The 20,177-nt window shown below is 36.9% G+C and overlaps 1 protein-coding gene across 1 annotated transcript in view; it reads left to right on the top strand.

The window, feature by feature from the left end:
• The window catches only part of fabp (fatty acid binding protein), a 95,572-nt gene that overhangs the window by 12,118 nt on the left and 63,277 nt on the right, over window positions 1-20,177 (top strand). The gene's annotated exons all lie outside the window — the stretch shown is intronic.

The raw sequence follows: 20,177 nt of genomic DNA, 5'->3' as shown, positions 1-20,177 counted from the left end.
ATTGATCGAGACGACTAAGAAGAGTTCTCGTAGCTGATACGCCATCATCCCCCCAAACAAAATACACGTTGTTTATTGTTCACTAATTTCGACAAAAAAAAAACACACAAAAAAACTGGGTCTTAGTATCCCAAAAGATTATCAGGATAGTTTCTGTTCATAGTCGGGAATTGAATACTAGATCGTGGATACCGGACGATCTAGTATTCAAATCCATGTAAAAATATCTGGCTTTACTAGGACTTGAACGCTGTAACTCTCGACTTCCAAATCAGCTGATTTGGGAAGACGCGTTAACCACTAGACCAACCCGGTGGGTTTCAGCTGAAGTACTGCCCTTCCCGTCCGTAACCTACGAAGGACCAGGTTTGCGTTTCGCACATCTGCTGTTTACCCCCACGCGACCGTCCTCTCACACCTTGAAGGTCTCCCATACCATCATCGGATAGCTCCGCCCCCTTCTCTTGCACGTGGTGGACCAGAATACCCTAGGGCTAGAGAGATGACCCTACCCTAGGGTAGGACCCTACCCAGGGCTAGAGAGATGTCCCCTATGGGAGGGGACATCTCTCTAGCCCTAGAACGCTTCGTCCCGGGCTTCATTATTTTATTAGATCCCCTCCCCACAAGACTACACAAAAGTCAGCCTTCACCTCACACACTGTACTCTGACTTCTTCTGCAGGATCGCAGCAACCATTCCCGCATCGGCCATTATCAACCAGCCTCAGTGTGGATGTCGTGATGTAAGTGCCTCGGTAGACACTTACATCAGTGATTTTTAGCTCAGCTTTAGCCTTCGCTGCAGCCTTTTTCGGATATCTGTCCTACTTCTTTGCCCTCTGAACTAGCTAATCGAGTCGGCGGAAGCGTGAACTCCGCGCCTAGTCCACTACATACCCTTACAAGCAACAACTGTAAATGTTTCAACTTTAACTTCAGTTACGAGATATATTTGGCACAAAATGCATACCGCTTAAAAATATTTTGTTCGCAACAACGGTAAATTTTGATCCAATTCCCTTAATTTAGTTGCAACAACTAATCAAACTTGACTAAATTAATTTATGTTTTGGCCTCTGGTCTGGTCCACAAGGGATTCGAGGACAGATCTCTTTCTCCCACCCGGTCCATCGCAGAGCCCCGCGTGACATTTATTTGAATTTGTTCGCTCCCGGTCGGGCAGTATCCACACCTCTCGGCGTTGTGGACTACCACACTTCTCGGTACTCTGGACAGCACGCCATCGATCACGGTATTACTGCATACAATCGACTAACTGAGGCTCGATGCCGGTACGCCTACCTCCGGCCAATCAAGCGACCAGGCGTTATCCTAGCCGCCCGGAGTACTATAACTAGACCCTCTCAGCTGATCTGCGCAGTGAGATGAATCGTAGGAAGCAATTCAGTATCGAGTTTTTGCAGGTTTTCCAGTTAACCCGCAGATCCAGAAAGGAGTTTACTTTCAGAAATATATTTGTATTCTGACCCCGTAGGGGGAAGACACCCTCCATGTGGCAGTTTCGATCGCTACGCCACCTTCTCCTTACCTAGCTCTTATTGGCTTTACAGGAGGTCATCTTCAGAACCCCGGCAAGAGACATCTCTCATCCTTTTTCTTGCCTCAGTCAGGATGCCACCGATGCGAATACCACATGTGATATTCCCATCGGTGTATTACTAACAAATGAACTTTTTAAAATAAAACACATCTACGTCGAATCTTTAACAAGACTGAATGAAATAAAGCAGTTGAAACTAAAAACGCAACTACGTACCCCATAGTTTAAAAGCTGTGTTCAACATGCAATCATCACATAACACAAGACAAGAAATAAAAATTAAACTAAAAAAACACTAGTAAAATATCAAACGTTATAACACAAAAACAACAAAACCAAGACAGGAAATACCAGGCTGAACCCTAAATTCCCTCAAAATTCCGTTCTCTTGCCAGTTACCCGATGAAATTTCCAACCATTAACCGTTTATTCAATTATCACATGGAGATCTAATGTCGACCCAATAATATGGAGCCGAGAAATACTCTCCGTGTGCAAATGTTCGTATTTTTCGCATTCGTAAATTACGTGGTATGCGTCATCTAGTTGTCCACAATCTGGACACACACCTGAATCCACCAGGAAAAATCGCTGGAGTCTGTCTCAGAAGACGCAATGACCAGAAAGAAATTTCGTCACATACTTGTTAGGGTAAACCCAAGGAGCCCCCGCAAACCAACGACGTCTGGAAAGTGATTTTGCGTATAACGCCTATCAAGCCTGCCATAAAGCATTGCCATGCCGTTCTATTTCGCGAATTTTTTCTTGAAGTCAGTTCACCTTACTTCTTAGCAACATGACGTTACTGATTTTCTGACGCGATTAAATGTATCGGTTTCATGCTTCTCCCTTTTTCTTGTTTAGCCTCCGGGAATAACCGTTCAGGTATTACTTCAGAGAATGAATGAGTGTAAATGAAGTGTAGTCTTTTACAGTCTTAGTTCGACCATTCCTGAGATGTGTGGTTAATTGAAACCCGACCGCTAAAGAACACCGGTATCCACGATCTAGTATTCAAATCCGTAAAAATGTAACTGTCTTTACTAGGACTTGAACGCTGGAACTCTCGAATTCCAAATCAGCTGATTTGGGAAGACGCGTTTACGACTAGATCAACCCGATGGGTTGTTCTTTGGCGGTTGGGTTTTAATCACCCACACGTCTCAGGAATGGTCGACCTGAGACTGTACAAGACTACGCTTCATTTACGTTCGTACATATCCTTTGAAGTAATACCTTACGGTGGTTCCGGAAGCTAAAACAGAAAAAAAGAAGACAGTAGTAATTCTTGGGACTTAAATTGGAGATAAATTTAACGGTTTTATAAGTCCGACTGAAAAATTAAAAAAAAAGTTAAGATCCCAGAACCTATGTTTTTGGTAGTCTTCGAAACATCGTTGGTAAAAGACAAAAGATTTGAATAAAAAAATATATTAGTTTATATTTGGCGTAAAATAACTTTGTTAAACGATTAATAAATACGTAAAAATTTTGACAAAACCTTTAGAGAATCTAACTTTGAGAAAAAAAGTCTAATAGAAACTAAATACAAACGTAAGAATTTCGAATTTTATTAAAAAAACAAAATATATACTCCAGGCGGAATCTGTTTTGGGTTGGACTTATATAATCACTAATTTTTCCTTTACTGCCTCCTAAATATTATCAGAAATGATAGGTGGGCTTATATTTTTATTAACGATGTAAAAAAATCGCAAAAATATCCATTTTTTCCTATTTCTCTATATACTTCGATAACTGTTCATTTTAGTGAACATGATCGAGTGAGAATAAAATTCTGTATTAAATTTTACACCCAATATCAACCATCGATACGGATTTGAATACTAGATCCCTTGGATACCGGTTTTTTTTGGCGGTTGGGTTTCAATTAACTAAACATCTCAGAAACGATCGACCTCATACCGTACAAGATTATACTTCACTTACACTCATACATATCATCCTCTGAAGTAATACCTAAACGGTGATTCCCGGATGCTACTCAGGAAATATTTTAAAAGAATATCAGCCATCGGTTGCAAATCGAAAAATACGTTACTACGTTGCAGAACTAGCAATAAATGTCAAAGAAAAAAAAAACAAGATTTTTTTGGGAATTTTTTTTTTTTTTGTCTTCAGTCATTTGACTGGTTTGATGCAGCTCTCCAAGATTCCCTATCTAGTGCTAGTCGTTTCATTTCAGTATACCCTCTACATCCTACATCCCCAACAATTTGTTTTACATACTCCAAACGTGGTCTGCCTACACAATTTTTCCCTTCTACCTGTCCTTCCAATATTGAAAGCGACTATTCCAGGATGCCTTAGTATGTGGCCTATAAGTCTGTCTCTTCTTTTAACTATATTTTTCCAAATGCTACTTTCTTCATCTATTTGCCGCAATACCTCTTCATTTGTCACTTCATCCGCCCATCTGATTTTTAACATTCTCCTATAGCACCGCATTTCAAAAGCTTCTAATCTTTTCTTCTCAGATACTCCGATCGTCCAAGTTTCACTTCCATATAAAGCGACACTCCAAACATACACTTTCAAAAATCTTTTCCTGATATTTAAATTAATTTTTGATGTAAATAAATTATATTTCTTACTGAAGGCTCGTTTAGCTTGTGCTATTCGGCATTTTATATCGCTCCTGCTTCGTCCATCTTTAGTAATTTTACTTCCCAAATAACAAAATTCTTCTACCTCCATAATCTTTTCTCCTCCTATTTTCACATTCAGCGGTCCATCTTTGTTATTTCTACTACATTTCATTACTTTTGTTTTGTTCTTGTTTATTTTCACGCGATAGTTTTTGCGTAGGACTTCATCTATGCCGTTCATTGTTTCTTCTAAATCCTTTTTACTCTCGGCTAGAATTACTATATCATCAGCAAATCGTAGCATCTTTATCTTTTCACGTTGTACTGTTACTCCGAATCTAAATTGTTCTTTAACATCATTAACTGCTAGTTCCATGTAAAGATTAAAAAGTAACGGAGATAGGGAACATCCTTGTCGGACTCCCTTTCTTATTAGGGCTTCTTTCTTATGTTCTTTAATTGTTATTGTTGCTGTTTGGTTCCTGTACATGTTAGCAATTGTTCTTCTATCTCTGTATTTGAACCCTAATTTTTTTAAAATGCTGAACATTTTATTCCAGTCTACGTTATCGAAAGCCTTTTCTAGGTCTATAAACGCCAAGTATGTCGGTTTGTTTTTCTTTAATCTTCCTTCTACTATTAATCTGAGGCCTAAAATTGCTTCCCTTGTCCCTATACTTTTCCTGAAACCAAATTGGTCTTCTCCTAACACTTCTTCCACTCTCCTCTCAATTCTTCTGTATAAAATTCTAGTTAAGATTTTTGATGCATGACTAGTTAAACTAATTGTTCTGTATTCTTCACATTTATCTGCTCCTGCTTTCTTTGGTATCATAACTATAACACTTTTTTTGAAGTCTGATGGAAATTCTTTTTGGGAATATTTTACGGGTATTTATTTTATACATAGGACCTTAAGATTTTGCCTCAAAGGACTTTTTGATATGATAAATCAACACGCCAAATTTCAACAAAATCGGTCTTGACAGTTTTTTCACAATAATTCTGCAATCCACATTTAAAAATTAAAAATGCGATTTTTCGTAATTCTATAGAACCTGAAATAAACTCCTTAGATATTTGAAAATTTAATCGCATAAAGGAGGACTCGTACTTTCAAATACATACTGAAAAATTTAAATCGGTTAATTAGAAGACCAGCAGAGAAGCGTTTTGAAGGGCAGCCATCACAGAAGTGGATGAAGAGCTTCTACTTAACCTTTTCCTACATAACTTACAACTAAATTAAATCAAATCAGCAACTTCGACCCCCTCCGGAGTAGGGGTCGCATTGCTCCCTCCTGATAGTTAGTGCCCCGTTGTGGCGTATTCCTGATAGCCTCTGAAGCGTTAGCACCGAAAGGACTTCAGTGGACCGTCTGAAGGGGAATTACGTCGGGAGGACAAATTTTAAAAGCCTAGCCTTCCGCGGTCGGCCCGGTTTAACAACGGATTGGAATGCAATTAAATCCGTCCTTAAAAATACAAAATATTAAATAAGACAAAAATCGGAAAATTAGACCCGTCATATGAAATAAACCTTAAAAAACACGCCCGATAGAATCATCCAGCAGCAAGGGACACTGTCCAGGTTCTGCGATCCGTAGGGAGAATCTATAAACTCCCGCCAACTTTGCATTCCATTCCAATTAGGAGAGCCTAGGGAATTTTTCAAACATCAGTTTAGCGGGTTAGTCTAGCGTTACATAGAAATCATTAGGCCAAATTTTATCCTAATCTGTCCTTCCAGTCTGCAAAAGACAGCCTAAAATATAGCGTACATCCTTTTGGATATACGTAACACGTCAAGATCCTTAAATAATAAAAAAAAACAAAAAAAACTACCCGATTAGCATATTTTCCCTTACAAACTAACCTGAGAAAATAAAAATAAAGAGAGAATTAATCTTATTAATGTTTATAAATTTATAAATAACACAATAAATTATATATATTAAAACTGCTGAGCCTGACACGAATTCAAATCCGAGATCATCTAGATAAATGTCGGGAAGTTATAATTTCATTACCAAGGTCAGTAGCTATTTTTATAAATAACCTGGCACAATAAGCCCTTTTGTTACTATGATTAAAGTTCATGTGTGCGGTCGTGAATGTGAGTGCGCGCGTGCGTGTAGTTTTTTTTATTATTATTTAGGCTTAACATAATGAAAAGTAAATCTGTATATAATAATAATATACAGTACTATTATTATTGATTAAATGGAACACCTGAATAATTTTTTTATTTATCATATAATATATGTTTGCTAAACAATGAAACATTTTTGCTTTGTCTTCCCACTACGTACGCGTTGACATATATACGTACAAACACACACGTAATACTTTTATAAAGTAATTAATTTAAAATGGCGCCTGTATTTTTTTTCTTATATAACTTTTCAAAATAATAAAAAAAATAACAATGATAATTATAAATATTGATCGTTAATGTTATTTAAATACGTATATATTTTTTATTAACGGTAACAAGATTACCGTAATATTTCACGGGAGGCAATCTTGGTGATCAGAAGGCACGGTGAATTGTGTTACGAGCAACCGCAATTCCTGACTGGCCGTGGTTTTTTTAACCGGTTTCTATATGAAAGAAAGCCGAAGAGATCCTAGAACTGTATTTACAGAGGGCAGTGCGATACAGCAGAATATACAGTATTTTACTGCGATCGGATCGGAAGAAGAGAAATAACAGACACAATCGGAAGACTATCACCACAAAACGTAATCGAAATAATGCTTCATAGTCCAAAGAATTGGAAAACGGTAAGTATATTAAAGAAAGCAAACGAGGAATGAAAATTAACATTATATATATGAGGTGCGACAATAAAGTAATGAGACTGATTTTTCTTTGTAAGATGTGGCAACCCTGCAGCTTGCGTAGGCACACCGTCTTTTAGAGTTGTGCTGTAATAAGTGAACACGTGTTTGTGTCACAGAAATGAAACCGCAAAATATTGCGCGACGGTATGCCGTTTCTTTTTGCGTTAAATCGGGTAAAAACGCGACGACAACTTACGGTAAGCTTCAGAAGGCTTTTGGAGAGAAGGTTATGTCAAGAGCTCAAGTTTTTCGGCGGCATAAAATTTTACTGAAGACAGAACGAATGTTGAAAATGAAGACCGCAGTGGACGACCATCAACCTCACGGACAGATGTCAACTTGACCAGGGGTGCGTGAAATCGTACGATCTGATCGAAGATTATCCGTAAAAATGATCGCAGAAGAACTCAACATCGATCGGAAACGGTTCGTCTAATATTAACTGAAGATCTTGATACGAGAAAGATTTGTGCAAAAATGGTCCCCAAAAATCTCACAAAACAGCGGGAAACACGGAAAAATGTGGCAGCCGATCTGTTAGAGCAAACGGAAATCATCCAGATTTGTTGAGCCGTGTTATCGCTGGTGATGAAGGTCGGTTTTTTCAATACGATCCGGAGACAAAACGCCAAAGTTCGCGATGGTGCTCAAAGGGATCACCCAGACCAAAAAAAGCTCGCATGTCAAAGTCAAAAGTGAAATGCACGCTTGTGTGCTTCTTCGATTCAAAGGGAATTGTTCATAAAGAGCGGGTGCCTCCTGGAAAAACAGTTAACCGATACTTTTACAAAGAAATTTTAGAAAGACTTCGTAAACGAGTTCTTCGTGTCCGTGCCGACATCTCTGATAATTGGATTTTGCATCACGATAATGCGCCATCCCATATTGCTCTCGTAGTACAGCAAATTTTAACCTCAAAACAAATTTCAGTACTACCACAGCCAAATTATTCACCAGATATCGCAGAAACTTTATTAGGGTTTGAACGTTGGAACTCACGACTTCGTAATCAGCCGATTTGCGAAGACGCGTTCACCACTAGACCAACCCGGTTGGTTTTTTTGGTAATTTGGTTTTAATTAACCACACATATCAGGAGTGGTCGACCTGAGCCTGTTCCAGACTACATGTTTACCGGTACATTCCTATTCAAACACACCCAGGCCTCTGGAATAGCTGGAATACTGGTTGGAAAAAAACAAATATGTATATACATGCATCCCCGTCGCGACTTCTCCCGCGATGCATTTCCCATCGCGGTTAATTTTATTTCATTTTATGTTTTTTAGTTAGCAATCGGAGGCCGGTGGAATCGGTTGCTTCGCAATACAGTGACAGTAGCAGTAGTTGTATTGTTGAGCCGTCGCGCCGTATACCTTTGCACCCCTTACAAAATCGAATACCTCAAAACGGTTATTGGATATTTATTTGAAAAATATTTCTTACCTCAGATCTACTGAATATCTGATTTAGTATAGTCGTAAATGGGGAAAATTTTTGTAACCGTGGTTTAAAATTTTTTTACCTTTCTTCATTCCCGTTTCAATATTCAATTTTCAAAAATCTGAAAATTGGTTTTCAGTTATTCACATGAAGATTTCACACACCAAAAATCAACTTATATTTTCATTTGTTACTGAGAAATTAAAAAAATGTCCGTTTTATAAAAATTCAAAAATCCATTTTGATCTTTTAAACTCGGAACTTGAAAAAATATTTTCTTAATATGCACTTACGCTGTAAGAAGATCGTGTATTCAAATTTTCATCAGTTTTTCTGGAAAGATTATAAAACAGTCAGAATATCTTGGTTAATAATCACATATATATATATATATATATATATATACTGAGATCTGAATTTAAGAGAGCATTAAAAGATTTAAATGGCAGAAAGGCTCCTCGAATAGACGGAATACCTGTAGAATTACTGCGCAGTGCAGGTGAGGAAGCGATTGATAGATTATACAAACTGGTGTGTAATATTTATGAAAATGGGGAATTTCCATCAGACTTCAAAAAAAGTGTTATAGTTATGATACCAAAGAAAGCAGGGGCAAATAAATGTGAAGAATACAGAACAATTAGTTTAATTAGTCATGCATCAAAAATCTTAACTAGAATTTTATACAGAAGAATTGAGAGGAGAGTGGAAGAAGTGTTAGGAGAAGACCAATTTGGTTTCAGGAAAAGTATAGGGACAAGGGAAGCAATTTTAGGCCTCAGATTAATAGTAGAAGGAAGATTAAAGAAAAACAAACCGACATACTTGGCGTTTATAGACCTAGAAAAGGCTTTTGATAACGTAGACTGGAATAAAATGTTCAGCATTTTAAAAAAATTAGGGTAAGATAAAAAATTAGAGATAGAAGAACAATTGCTAACATGTACAGGAACCAAACAGCAACAATAACAATTGAAGAACATAAGAAAGAAGCCCTAATAAGAAAGGGAGTCCGACAAGGATGTTCCCTATCTCCGTTACTTTTTAATCTTTACATGGAACTAGCAGTTAATGATGTTAAAGAACAATTTAGATTCGGAGTAACAGTACAAGGTGAAAAGATAAAGATGCTACGATTTGCTGATGATATAGTAATTCTAGCCGAGAGTAAAAAGGATTTAGAAGAAACAATGAACGGCATAGATGAAGTCCTACGCAAGAACTATCGCGTGAAAATAAACAAGAACAAAACAAAAGTAATGAAATGTAGTAGAAATAACAAAGATGGACCGCTGAATGTGAAAATAGGAGGAGAAAAGATTATGGAGGTAGAAGAATTTTGTTATTTGGGAAGTAAAATTACTAAAGATGGACGAAGCAGGAGCGATATAAAATGCCGAATAGCACAAGCTAAACGAGCCTTCAGTAAGAAATATAATTTGTTTACATCAAAAATTAATTTAAAGGTCAGGAAAAGATTTTTGAAAGTGTATGTTTGGAGCGTCGCTTTATATGGAAGTGAAACTTGGACGATCGGAGTATCTGAGAAGAAAAGATTAGAAGCTTTTGAAATGCGGTGCTATAGGAGAATGTTAAAAATCAGATGGGTGGATAAAGTGACAAATGAAGAGGTATTGCGGCAAATAGATGAAGAAAGAAGCATTTGGAAAAATATTGTTAAAAGAAGAGACAGACTTATAGGCCACATACTAAGGCATCCTGGAATAGTCACTTTAATATTGGAAGGACAGGTAGAAGGAAAAAATTGTGTAGGCAGGCCACATTTGGAGTATGTAAAACAAATTGTTGGGGATGTAGGATGTAGAGGGTATACTGAAATGAAACGACTAGCACTAGATAGGGAATCTTGGAGAGCTGCATCAAATCAGTCAAATGACTGAAGACAAAAAAAAAATATATATATATATATAATACATTTATGCCATTTAGTTTTGTTTCTAATCGGTCAAGGAGCTAAAAAAAAAACGAACCTTATGGATAATCCCGAATATTAAAATTTTTCTGAAAAGATGGGTAAAGTTTTCAGGTAATTTACTACCCCCCTTACACAGCTCCATAAATTTATGGATCTACCTACGTATATATATTTATTACGTAAATCTTGTGGACGAAAAAATTTCAACAGTTAATTTCAATTTTTTGTATTTATTTTTCTAAAATATGTAATTCTTTTTTTTGTGTAATATTAAAAATTTTTCTTTGTTTAATACCTTATTTTTTCCTGTTTAGCCTCCGGTAATTACCTTTCAGATAATACTTCGGAGGATGATATATGAAGTGTAGTCTTGTACATTCTCAGTTCGACCATTCCTTTTACACGGATTTGAATAGTAGATCATGGATACCGGTGTTCTTTGGTGGTTGGGTTTCAATTAACCACACATTTCAGGAGTAGTCGAACTGAGAATGTACAAGACTACACTTCATTTACACTCATACATATCATCCTCATTCATCCTCTGAAGTATTATCTAAACGGTAGTTACCGGAGGCTAAACAGGAAAAAAGAGAGTTCGACCATTCCTGAGATGTGTGGTTAATTGAAACCCAAACACCAAAGAACACCGGTATCCACGATGTAGTATTCAAATCCGTGTGAAAATAACTGACTTTACCAGGATTTGAACGTTGGAATTCTCGACTTCCAAATCGCTGATTAGAGAAGACGCGTTCACCACTAGACCAACCTGGTGGATTTTGTTTAATACCTAGCTAAACGTTTTCATATTAGTCCAGCCGGTATCTGTTTTAAAATGGGCTTGTCTGGATTTTTTCTATTAATGCTTCCGGAATATCATTAGATATAATTATTTTGTTATGCGCCAGTTGAAAAAGGTGTATTTTTATTAAACAAAATGCAAAAATATCTATTCTTTTTCTTCCATTTTCCTAGGTAACTCGATAATTGTTCATTTTAGAGAAAAGATCGATAATGAAAAAAGCTTTGTATTAAACTTTACCCACAATATAATCAGTTGCAAATCAAAAATACGTTATTATTGATGCAAAAATATCAAATGTCAAAAAAAATACATTTTTGGGGGAATTTTTTCGAGTACTTATTTTATACATAGGACCTTCAGATTTTTCCTGAAATAACTTTTTGATATGATAAAACAACACGCCAAATTAAAAAAAAAAAATCGATTTGACAGTTTTTACACAATTATTTTGCAATCCACATTTTAAAAGATGCGATTTATCCAAATTTTGTAGAGACTGAAATAAAGTGTATAGATATTTGAAAATTTAATCACAACTAAAGGGGTACTCAAACTTTGAAATATTTTTGAAAAATTTCAATCGGTTAATTAGAAGAGCCTAGGGAATTTTTCAAACCTACTAGCAATTTTAAGAAAAAATATTGTTTTTTTTATTTTTTAAATCGATTTCTTGTAAGCTATAATGTTCAAATATCATACTGGCAACCGCGATTTATTCTTAAATATCGGTCTATTAGTTTATCGATAACTTATTCCAGAAGTTACACAATGGGGTCAACTTTGATCGTTTATTGTCCGAACTTAATTTTTTTTTTTTTGTCTTCAGTCATTTGACTGGTTTGATGCAGCTCTCCAAGATTCCCTATCTAGTGCGAGTCGTTTCATTTCAGTATACCCTCTACATCCTACATCCCTAACAATTTGTTTAACGTATTCCAAACGTGGCCTGCCTACACAATTTTTCCCTTCTACCTGTCCTTCCAATATAAAAGCGACTATTCCAGGATGCCTTAGTATGTGGCCCACAAGTCTGTCTCTTCTTTTAACTATATTTTTCCAAATGCTTCTTTCGTCATTAATTTGTCGCAACACCTCTTCATTTGTCACTTTATCCATTCATGTGATTTTTAACATTCTCCTGTAGCACCGCATTTCAAAAGCTTCTAATCTTTTCTTCTCAGATACTCCGATCTTCCAAGTTTCACTTCCATATAAAGCGACGCTCCAAACATACACTTTCAAAAATCTTTTCTGAGATTTAAATTAATTTTTGATTAAACAATTTATATTTCTGACTGAAGGCTCGTTTCGCTTCTGCTATTCGGCATTTTATATCGCTCCTGCTTCGTCCATCTTTAGTAATTCTACTTCCCAAATAACAAAATTCTTCTACCTCCATAATCTTTTCTCCTCCTATTTTCACATTCAGCGGTCCATCTTTTGTTATTTCTACTACATTTCATTACTTATGTTTTGTTCTTGTTTATTTTCACGCGATAGTTCTTGCGTAGGACTTCATCTATGCCGTTCATTGTTTCTTCTAAATCCTTTTTACTCTTGGCTAGAATTACTATATCATCGGCAAATCGTAGCATCTTTATCTTTTCACCTTGTACTGTTACTCCGAATCTAAATTGTTCTTTAACATCATTAACCGCTAGTTCCATGTAAAGATTAAAAAGTAACGGAGATAGGGAACATCCTTGTCGGACTCCCTTTCTTATTACGGCTTCTTTCTTATGGTCTTCAATTATTACTGTTGCTGTTTGGTTCCTGTACATGTTAGCAATTGTTCTTCTATCTCTGTATTTGAACCCTATTTTAAAATGCTGAACATTTTATTCCAGTCTACGTTATCGAATGCCTTTTCTAGGCCTATAAACGGAGTTAATTAACCGATCGATACTTTTTTTAAATTTTTTTAAAAGAAACTTAAAGCCTTTAGTGTACCCTCATTATATTAGATGTTCACAGCGAAGTGGTTGTTGAGGCGAAGTTCATATCTAAAGCTAAAACTTTTTATTTCCTCCAGGATACACCGTAATTCCAAATAGTCTATAGGTCTCGCTATTTTTCACACCGTAAATCCAAATCGGTTTCAGAATTGCTGGTACAATTATGACTTATCAGATAATGATAAGCTGATTGCCGGACTTCCTGCCCGGCAACCAGTACATTTCCTTTAAGCTGTTATTTAATCGCTTCCTCTTTTTCCGTGCGTGAACCTTCTATGTTAGTTGACGATCTAGGGTACCTTACATTAAAAACATCGGTCTAAATACAGCCCTAACCAAAATATAGTAGCAATTTATTACTTTTTTCACGACTAATTTGTAAAGGAATTTAAAAAATGTTTCTAATTCGATATGATCTATTCGAATATCTACAGATATCATATTTTTGACGATTCCTCCCCCTCGCCCCCCAAAAAAAACCAAGAAATTAAATGTGATTCTGTTGTTCCTCAGGGTTCTATTCATTTAGGTAAAATTTGGTAGTTTCTAACTTGAAAAACAAAATAAGGAAGTGCCTCATTTTGCTACCGAACATTAAAGGTTGGTGTTTCTTTGTTATTGCAAAATGTGTTCATTGAAAATAAAAAAACAACTGATTGTATAAACTGTCGGGGGAAAAAACAGGTTGATTTATTAATTTGTTAATATTCATGACTCATTTTTCAATTAGATTTGCTACTGCTAGTTTTTGATGTTTAAAAAAACAGTTTCATTTTAATTATTTTCTCAGCGAATTTGCTACAGGCTGTTTACGGCAGCAATTACCATAAATCAACTTATTATCTCGAGTTTTGACAGTTTTATGACTCTTCTGTACTTTTACATTACAGTTAATAAAGCGAATAAAAAATTAATAACTAATGCTTCTTGCTACTAACTGGTACGCGCGAAAATATACAGCACTTGATTTCGCGCATCCGTTCATCGCCAACTTTTGTTTCAGAATATGTTTGAAGATCTGGGTGACCGTTATGAAAGCACGGTGGCGCATATATCGAACATTTATACTACATAAATAAAAATAACACGGAATAACAGCTCCAGCACTGTATATTTTGGTGCCTACCGTAGTTTTAACAGTCGATTAAAATGATGTGTTTAAAAAGATGCTAATACTACTATAATCCATTACTAAGATGTGTAGTTAATTGAACCCCAACCACCAAAGAACACCGATATCCACGATTTAGTATTGAAAGCCGTATAAAAGTAACTGCTTTTACTAGGATTTGAACCTTAAAACTCTCGATTTTGAAATCAGCTGATTCGCGATGACGATTTTAACCACTAGACCAACCCCGGTGGGTCGTTGATTTTGTTTCTTGTTTAGCCTCCGGGGAATATCGTTTAGATAATTCTTCAGAGGATGATATGTATAAGTGTAAATGAAGTGTAGTCTTATACAATCTCAGTTCGACTATTTCTTTACACTTCATTTGCACTCATTCATCCTCTGAAGTATTATCTGAACGGTTGTTACCGGAGGCTAAACAGGAAAAGAAAGTTCGACTATTCCTGAGATGTGTGGTTAATTGAATCCCAACCACCAAAGAACACCGATGTCCTCGAGCTAGTATTCAAATCCGTATAAAAGTAACTGCTTTTACTAGGATTTGAATCTTAGAACTTTCGATTTCGAAATCAGCTGATTCGCGATGACGAGTTTAACTACTAGACCAACCCAGTGGGTTAACGATTCCGTGAACTTACTTTTTTCTTTTTCCTATTTAGCCTTCGGGAATTACATTTCAGGTATTACTTCAGAGGATGATATGTATGTGTAGACTTTTATACAATCTCAGTTCGACCGTTCCCGAGATGTATGGTTAATTGAAATCAAAGAACACCGGTATCTACGATCTAGTATTCAAATCCGTATAAAAATAACTGCCTTTACTAGGATTTGAACCTCAGAACTCTCCACTTCGAAATCACCCGATTCGCCATGACTAGTTTAACCACTAGACCAACCCGGTGGTTGACGATTCCGTGAACTTTTTTTTTTCCCCCCCCTACTCTCCCCGACCGGATATCCATTTAAGTATACTCAGTCGGGGAGTATGTGTAGACTTTTGTACAATCTCAGTTCGACCGTTCCCGAGATGTATGGTTAATTGAAATCAAAGAACACCGGTATCTACGATCTAGTATTCAAATCCGTATAAAAATAACTGCCTTTACTAGGATTTGAACCTCAGAACTCTCCACTTCGAAATCACCCGATTCGCCATGAATAGTTTAACCACTAGACCAACCCGGTGGTTGACGATTCCGTGAACTTTTTTTTTTCCCTACTCTCCCCGACCGGATATCCATTTAAGTATACTCAGTCGGGGAGTATGTGTAGACTTTTGTACAATCTCAGTTCGACCGTTCCCGAGATGTATGGTTAATTGAAATCAAAGAACACCGGTATCTACGATCTAGTATTCAAATCCGTATAAAAATAACTGCCTTTACTAGGATTTGAACCTCAGAACTCTCCACTTCGAAATCACCCGATTCGCCATGACTAGTTTAACCACTAGACCAACCCGGTGGTTGACGATTCCGTGAACTTTTTTTTTTTCCCCCCCTACTCTCCCCGACCGGATATCCATTTAAGTATACTCAGTCGGGGAGTATGTGTAGACTTTTGTACAATCTCAGTTCGACCGTTCCCGAGATGTATGGTTAATTGAAATCAAAGAACACCGGTATCTACGATCTAGTATTCAAATCCGTATAAAAATAACTGCCTTTACTAGGATTTGAACCTCAGAACTCTCCACTTCGAAATCACCCGATTCGCCATGAATAGTTTAACCACTAGACCAACCCGGTGGTTGACGATTCCGTGAACTTTTTTTTTTTTCCCCCCTACTCTCCCCGACCGGATATCCATTTAAGTATACTCAGTCGGGGAGAGTGTCCTTTTACTCTAAGGGAACGTCGCCCGCCCACCGATGTACACCCGGCACGGCAGGTTAGCTCCCCCGGTCGGATCTTTAATTTTATTTTATTCGCCTGCCTCTGAGACGGGGTATGGCTACGCCACCTCCCATCCCCTCAGCAGGGAACCGGGTCTCGGTCATTATGCCTTTGCCTCTAATCAGCGGCACCGACCCCACTAAGCGCCGAGGCACCCGCAGGAGCGGCACCGCCAACCGGGACTAGGTCTTTTATTTGTCCCACACTCCCCAGGAGTTCCCCCCTTCTCAGGAACCTGCACACCACGGCGTGCCCTCCACGGAGGGACTGTCCTCCTTACCCTAATTTCACAAACCCCTTCTTCTGTCCTCTTCTTCCTTGGTGCGTAAGATTTCCCCGGCAAACCTACGGAACCAATCCCAGTTATCGTCACTATAGACCGTCCAATTTAATAGGTTTTCAGGTGTAAGTCCGTTGAAAACCTTCAGTTTACGAAGTTCAGTTCACGATTCCGTGAACTTTTCTTCTTTCTTTTTCCTGTTTAGCCTCCGGTAACTACCGTTTAGATAATTCTTCAGAGGATGAATGAGGATGATATGTATGAGTGTAAATGAAGTGTAGTCTTGTATATTCTCAGTTCGACCGTTCCTGAGATGTGTGGTTAATTGAAACCCGACCGCCAAAGAACACCGGTATCCACGATCAGTTCACGATTCCGTGAACTGAACTTCGTAAACCTAACGCCCGCTTCGCTCGCTAACCTCATCAAATTAATCTTAAATTGGCCGATAGTTACATTATGTGAGCTGAAAATCTGCCCTCGCCAACTGCTGCGTTTAGTGTACTATTTATAGTATTGTACTAGTCTATTGTGCTTGTATTTTATATACGAACGTTTCGTCTAATTTATGTGTAATAATCGGACGGTGTCATCCGGTTAGATAGTGCAACAAAGGCCGCTCACCCGTCCCGCGTAAGCCATCCGACAGTTTGGTTGTCAAAGACGGGGACAAACTTTCAGCTCGTTTAGTTATATAGGCTGAGTCCATTATTGTATACAATTATTTAGTCCGAAAATAGTGTTTATTAAATTTGTGCAGCGCTGAATTACAAGAATTTCGGTGAGAATACTGTGTAACTTACTGTGGACAACTCCGATGAAAGGCGTTTTCTTCAACAATTTCAATTGTAACGAATAACTTAGGTCAAAATAAAGTATATTCCAAATTTCACCAAAATCAAAGGGTTCGTTAATTTATACCAAGTAATAAATTATTTGTTATTTACAGCTGTTTTTTGTTTTTTTTTTGTATTACAGATTTAAACCTTCTAAAAATTATAATACATTTAATTTTCTTTAAAAAAATAGTATGCTTTGTTTAAAAATTAAAATACATTAATTTACTTTAAACAAATATACTGTGGTTTTTAAAAAAACATTTAATTTACTTTTTAAAAAAATATTCGATGGTTAATTGTGTATTAATTTACAATAAATGTTCGAAAATACCGCTGTTGATATCGATGCACTTTTCAACACGTTTCCTTATATTTTTCTTCGCCAGTCTAATTAATGATTTATTGGCGTTACTTGATGCGAGCGATCAGTTTATCACGCGTGTCTACGGTTTGCTTTTCTACCTTGCATTTCATCCAGCCCCATAAACGGTAATCTAAGGGAGTAAAATCCGGTAATCTAGATACCAATTTCTAGTCTAGTGGTCTAGTGGTAAACTCGACATCGCAAATCGGCTGATTACGAAGTCGAGAGTTCTAAGGTCTAAATCCTGGTAAAGGAAATTACTTTTATACGGATTTGCATATTCTTCTTTCTTTCCTGTTTAGCCTCCGGTAACTACCGTTTAGATAATTCTTCAGAGGACGATATGTATGAGTTTAAATGAAATGTAGTCTTGTACATTCTAAGTTCGACCGTTCCTGAGATCTGTGGTTAATTGAAACCCAACCGCCAAAGAACACCGGTATACACGATCTAGTATTCAAATCCGTGTGAAAATAACTGACTTTACTAGGACTTGAACGCTGGAACTCTCGACTTCCAAATCAGCTGATTTGGGAAGACGCGTTCACCACTAGACCTTCTTCTTCTTCCTGTTTAGCCTCCGGTAACTACCGTTTAGATAATTCTTCGGAGGATGAATGAGGATGAGTTTAAATGAAATGTAGTCTTGTACATTCTCAGTTCGACCGTTCCTGAGATGTGTGGTTAATTGAAACCCAACCACCAAAGAACACGGGTATCCACGATCTGGTATTCAAATCCGTGTGAAAATAACTGACTTTACTAGGACTTGAACGCTGTAACTCTCGACTTCCAAATCAGCTGATTTGGGAAGACGCGTTCACCACTAGACCTTCTTCTTTTTCCTGTTTAGCCTCCGGTAACTACCGTTTAGATAATTCTTCGGAGGATGATATGTATGACTGTAAATGAAGTGTTAGTCTTGTACATTCTCAGTTCGACCATTCCTGAGATGTGTGGTTAATTGAAACCCAACCACCAAAGAACACCGGTATCCACGATCTAGTATTCAAATCCGTGTGAAAATAACTGACTTTACTAGGACTTGAACGCTGTAACTCTCGACTTCCAAATCAGCTGATTTGGGAAGACGCGTTAACCACTAGACCAACCCGGTGGGTTGTTATAACAGTCCTAAATCTAAAACTTCAACATCGTTTTTTTTTTTAATTATACAAAATACATATATATGCACGTCACGCCGAAATTAGTGAAAATGGATACAGGACTGATCAATATGGATATTTACGTTGAAATCTGAAAATCAAAATTTTTCGCGATCACAATACTTCGTACAAGGAAGTAAAAAAACGAAACATACAATTCTGAGATTTGTTTTATTCGTTTTTAGGTCAAAAAACATGAAAAAATTCAAATTTACTCTTTATATAACGCCTTCAAAATTTCAGGATGATATCATTTTACGTGGAGAATTGAAATCTGGAAGAAATTCTTAGCCAATTTTATTTATAACAAAGCGTTTTCGGACATATGATTGTATTATTTTTTTTTCTTTATTTTAATTTCTAGAATAAGTCCGACAAGGATGTTCCCTATCTCCGTTACTTTTTAATCTTTACATGGAACTAGCAGTTAATGATGTTAAAGAACAATTTAGATTCGGAGTAACAGTACAAGGTGAAAAGATAAAGATGCTACGATTTGCTGATGATATAGTAATTCTAGCCGAGAGTAAAAAGGATTTAGAAGAAACAATGAACGGCATAGATGAAGTCCTACGCAAGAACTATCGCATGAAAATAAACAAGAACAAAACAAAAGTAATGAAATGTAGTAGAAATAACAAAAATGGACCACTGAATGTGAAAATAGGAGGAGAAAAGATTATGGAGGTAGAAGAATTTTGTTATTTTGGAAGTAGAATTACTAAAGATGGACGAAGCAGGAGCGATATAAAATGCCGAATAGCACAAGCTAAACGAGCCTTTAGTAAGAAATATAGTTTGTTTACATCAAAAATTAATTTAAATGTCAGGAAAAGATTTTTGAAAGTGTATGTTTGGAGCGTCGCTTTATATGGAAGTGAAACTTGGACAATCGGAGTATCTGAGAAGAAAAGATTAGAAGCTTTTGAAATGTGGTGCTATAGGAGAATGTTAAAAATCAGACGGATGGATAAAGTGACAAATGAAGAGGTGTTGCGGCAAATAGATGAAGAAAGAAGCATTTGGAAGAATATAGTTAAAAGAAGAGACAGACTTATAGGCCACATACTAAGGCATCCCGGAATAGTCACTTTAATATTGGAAGGACAGGTAGAAGGGAAAAATTGTGTAGGCAGGCCACGTTTGGAGTATGTAGAACAAATTGTTAGGGATGTAGGATGTAGAGGGTATACTGAAATGAAACGACTAGCACTAGATAGGGAATCTTGGAGAGCTGCATCAAACCAGTGAAATGACTGAAGACAAAAAAAAAAAAAAAAAAAAAAAAAAAGAATAAGTTCCCAAATTATGTCCTTTTCCTCCTGAATCTGTATATT

Source organism: Lycorma delicatula, chromosome 12 (genome assembly GCF_047948215.1).
Source record: "Lycorma delicatula isolate Av1 chromosome 12, ASM4794821v1, whole genome shotgun sequence".
In the NCBI taxonomy this organism is placed as follows: domain Eukaryota; kingdom Metazoa; phylum Arthropoda; class Insecta; order Hemiptera; family Fulgoridae; genus Lycorma; species Lycorma delicatula.
This window is presented reverse-complemented; position numbering and strand designations above follow the sequence as displayed.